Below are 5,486 nucleotides of genomic sequence, written 5' to 3' on the forward strand. Positions count from 1 at the left end.
GAACAGGTATGAAAGACACAGGGATGAGGACTGGGGGGTAGGAAATGGGAGGGAGGTGGGGAGCATGGAGAAGGGGGGGCTGGGATGGGAGAAATAGACAAAAAACTGTACTTGAAAAATAACTAAATAAAAATTTTTTTAAAATGAAAAAAAAAAATAAAAAGGAAAAATAAAACATTTCAAACAAATACCCTAACACTACACCTACAAGAACTCAAGGAACAACAACAAACACAGCCCAGAGCAAGTATAAAGAAGGAAATAACGAAGATCAGAGCAGAATTAAATGACATAGAGACTAAAAGCACAGTTTAAGGACCAATGAATCCAGGAGCTGGTTCTTTGAAAAGATTTTTAAAAATTGACAAAGGCTTTAAGAAGAGTCACCAAGAAAAAAAGAAAGAGTACCCAAATAAACAAAATCAGAAATGAAAGAGGAGAGATTATAACTGACACCACAGAAATACAAAGGATTGTAAGAAATTACTACAAAGAACTGTATACAAGAAATTTGAAAGCCTAGGTAAAATGGACAAATTTAGAAAATATATAATCTTACAAAACTAAAAGAAGAAGAAGTAGAAATCCTGCACAGTCCAATAACAGGTGATGGAATTGAAGGAGTAATGAAAAAACTCCTGATACACAAAAGCCCTGGACCAGAGATTCACAGGAGAATGTTACATGGTTGCCACGGTTTCACAGGAGACTTCTACAAAGCATTTAAGGAAGAGCTAACCCCTAACCTTCACAGACTATTCTAAAACATTCGAAATGATGGAAGACTCCCAAACTCTTTTTATGAAGCCAGCATCATCCTAACCCCAACACTAGATGACACAACAAAGAAAGATATCCCTGGCCAATATCCCTGATGAACACAGATGCTAAAATCCCCAACAAAATATTGGCAAACCACATTCTGCAGTACATTAAAAAGGTCATACACCATGACCAGGTGGGATTCATCCCAGGGATGCAAGGGTGGTACAATAGTCACAAATCAGTAAATGTAACACACACACACACACACCATAAACAAAAGCAAAGATAAAAATCACATGATCATATCGATAGATGCAGAAAAAGCATTTGATAAGGTATAGCACCCATTTATGATAAAATCATTCAGCAAAGTGGGAATAGAGGAAGCATTCCCCAACATAATAAAGGCCATATAATTAGAGACCTACAGCCAACATCATACTCAATGAACAAAAAAGTAAAAACTTTCCCACTAAGATCAGGAAGAAGATAAGTTTGTCTACTTTCACCACTTCTATTCAACAAAGTATTGGAAGTCCTAGCCACAGCAATCAGACAAAAAAAAAAAAAAGAAATAGAAGGCATCCAAACTGGAAAAGAGAAAACAAAACTGTCATTGTTTGCATATGACATTATAGTGTACATACAAAACCCTATAGACTCCACCAAGAAACTGTTTGACCTAATAAATGAATTTGTCAAAACAGCAGGATACAAAGTCAATATCCAGAAATTAAAGGCATTTTTGTACACCAACAATGAAATATCAGAAACAGAAATCAGGAAAAATATTTCATTTGATATAGCAACAAGAAAAATAAAATACCTAGTAATAACCCTAACCAAAGAAGTAAAAGACCTGTATTCAGAAAACTACACAACAATGAAGAAAGAAATTAAGGAAGACACAAACAAATGGAAACACATACCATGTTCACAGATCGGAATAATTAACATCATCAATATGTCCATACTACACAAAAGAATTTATAGATTCAATGCAATATTTATTACAGTACCAATGGAATACTTCACAGATATAGAATAAATAGTTCAAAATTTTATATGCAACCATAAATGACCACAAATAGCTGCAACAATTTTGAGAAAAAGGAGCAAGGTATGAGGAATCGCAATACCTGGTATCAAAATGTATCACAAGGTCTCTGTATTCAAAACAGCTTGGTCCTGGAATAAGAACAGACACATGAACAAATGGAACAGAATAAAGAACCCAGAAACAAACCCAAGTCTCTACAGTCAATTAATATTCAGTGAAGGGGTCAGCAGCAAAAAATGGAGCAAAGATAGCCTCTTCAACAAATGATGCTGTGAGAGCTGGACAGCCTCATTAAAAAAAATGAGATCCGACCACCAATTTACACAATACACAAAAATAAATTCAAGGTGGATAAAAGATTTAAATATAAAACATGACACAGTTAAAGTCCTAGAGGAGAACATAGACAGGAAAATCTCAGATATTCCATGCAGCAATATTTTCACTAATATGTCTCCTAGAGCAAGGGACAAAAAGGAAGGAATAAACAAGTGGGATCACATCAAAATAAAAAGCTTCTGCACAGCTAAAGAAAACAGCAGCAAAATAAAAAGAAAACCACATGGAAAAACATATTTGCCAATAATACCTTAGACAAGAACTTGATCTCAAAAATATATAAAGAACTCACATGACTCCACTCTAAGAAGACAAGCAATCCAATTAAAAAATAGACAAAGGACTTGAATAGCCAATTCTATGAGGAGGATATACAGAGTTTCCACAGACATATGAAAGGATGCTCAGTATTGTTAGCCATCAGAGAGATGCAAATTAAAACTACAATAAGGCCTGGCTAGTATAGCTCAGTGGATTGAGTGTGGGCCTGTGAACCAAACAACCACAGTTTGATTCCCAGTCAGGGCACATGCTTGGGTTGCAGGCCAGTTCCCAGCAGGAGACACATGAGAGGAAACCACACATTGATATTTCTCTCTGTCTCTCTCCTTCTCTTCCCCTCTATCTAAAAATGAATAAGTAAAACCTTAAAAAAACAAACCCACAATGAGATACCACTTCACACAAGTGAGAATGGCCATCATAAACAAAGGAACAAACAACAAATTTTGGAGAGGTTGTGGAAAATAGGGAACCCTAAAGCACTGTTGGTGAGATTGCAGATCTGTGCCACCACTGTGAAAAACAATATGGAATTTCATCAGAAAACTAAAAATGGAACTGCCTTTTGACCCAGCATTCCACTTCTAGGATGATATGCTAAGAACCCTGAAACACCAATCCAAAAGAACCTATGCAGCCCAATGTTCATAGCAGCACAGTTTAAAATAGCCAAGTGCTGGAAGCAACCCAAGTGCCCATTAGTAAATGAATGGATCAAAAATCAATGGTACATTTACACAATGAAATTCCATGCAGCAGAAAGAATTAAGGAGCTCCTATTCTTTGAGGTATAATGGATGGAACTGGAGAGCATTATGCTAAGTGAAATAATCCAGGTGATGAAAAACAAATACCATATGACCTCACCATTAACAGAAATCTAATCAACAAAAGGTACAAGCAAGTGAAGTGTAGTCAAAGACATTGAAATTGGGAACAGGCTGACAGTGATCAGAAAAGAGAGGGGAGAGGATAATGGGGGGAAATGGTGAATACTTCACAGGAACCATTATAAAGGACATGTGGACAACAACAAGGGGGATGGATATGAGAGATTGAGGTGAGGAACACTGGGGTGTTTGGGAGGGTTGTGGGGGGAGCATAAAAGTGTACTTAAACAACAATATTTAAAGAATAACAAAAAACTGAATAAAAAAGAAGCAGAAAATTCAAACAGGCCAATACAAAAAATGAAATTGAACAAGCAATCAAAAAACTCAGAGCAAACAAAAACACTGGACCAGACAGTCTCACAGGAGAATTTTGCAAAACATTTAAAGAAGAGCTATCCCCTATTTTCTCAGAATATTCCAAAAATATCCAAGCAAAGGGTAGAATTCCAGTCTCTTTTCATGAGGGCAGCATTATCCTAATCCCCAAACAAGAAAAAGACAAAACAAAGAAAACTATAGGCCAACATCACTGATGAACATAGTTGCTAAAATCCTCAACAAAATATTGGTAAGCTGCATTCAGCAGTACATTAGAAAGATCATACATAGTGATCAAGTAGGATTCATCCCAAGCATTTTCCCATCACCCCAAGGATGTTTCAACATTTGAAAATCAATAAACATAATACATCACATATACAAAAGGAAAGACAAATATCACATAATCATATCAATAGATGCAGTAAATCACTTGTTAAAGTACAGCACCCTTTTATGATGAAAACACTCAGCAAAGCGGGAGTAGAGTGAGCATACCTTCACATAATAAAGGCCATATAGAGAAACCTGTAGCCAACATTATACCCAATGGACAAAACTTAAATCTTTCCTACTGATATCAAGGACTAGACAAGGATGTCTGCTTTCATCACTTTTATTCATCTTAGTTTTGGAAGTCCCAGACACAGTGATCAGACAAGAAAAAGAAATAAAAGGCATCCAAATTGGAAAGGAGGAAGCAAAACTGTCACTGTGTGCACATGACTTGATAGTGTCCGTAAGAATTCCTATAGACTCCATCAAAAATCTACTTGGCCTAATAAGTGAATTTGGCAAAATAGTAGGATGCAGAGTCAATATTCAGAAATCAAAGGCATATTTGTACACCAACAATGAAATATATGAAAGAGAAATCAGGGAAAAAATCCCATTTACTATAACAATGTGAAATATAAAGTATGTAGGACTAAGCCTAACCAAGGAGGTAAAAGACCTACACTCCAAAAACTATACAAAACTAAAGAAAGAAATTAAGAAAGACACAAATAAATGGAAGCATATACCATGTTCATAGATTGGAAGAACTGTCATAATCAAAATGTCCATACTACTCAAAGCATAGATTTGCTTGAGTAGCAAATTTACTACTCAATTCATAGATTCAATGCTCTCCCTTTTAAAATACCAATGACATATCTCATAGATATAGAATAAACATTTCAAAAATTTATATGAAACCATATACAAGCCTAAGTAGCTGCAGCAATTTTGAGAAAGAAGAGCAGAGTAGGAGGGATCACAGTACCTGATATCAAACTATATTACAAGGCCACAGTAATCAAAACAGTCTGGTACTGCCATAAGAACAGACACATAGATCAATGGAACAGAATAGACAGTCCAGAAATAAACCCAAGTTTTTATGGTCAGTTAGTATCAACAAAGGGAGCAGAAGCATAAAATGGAGTAAAAATAATCTCTTCAACAAATGGTGTTGGGATATCTGGGCAGCTACATGGAGAAAGTGAAAGTAGACCACCAACTTAAACTGTACACAAAAATAAACTCTTGATGGATAAAAAGCTTGAATGTTAGTCATGATACCATAAAAATCATATAGGAAATTTTAGAAAAGAAAATCTTAGACATTCCATGCAGCATTATTTTCACTCATACCCACAAGAGCAAGGGACATAAAGAATAAACAAATGGTTCTTCATCAAAATAAAAAGCTTCTGCATGGCTAAAGAAAACATAAGCAAAATGAAAAGGAAATCAACCACATGGGAAAATATATTTGCCAATGATACTTTGGACAAGGGTTTGATCTCCAAAATATATAAAGAATACACACAACTCCACTCAGG

Source organism: Artibeus jamaicensis, unplaced genomic scaffold (assembly GCF_021234435.1).
Source record: "Artibeus jamaicensis isolate MK-2021 breed Jamaican fruit bat unplaced genomic scaffold, CSHL_Jam_final contig_475, whole genome shotgun sequence".
Taxonomy (NCBI): domain Eukaryota; kingdom Metazoa; phylum Chordata; class Mammalia; order Chiroptera; family Phyllostomidae; genus Artibeus; species Artibeus jamaicensis.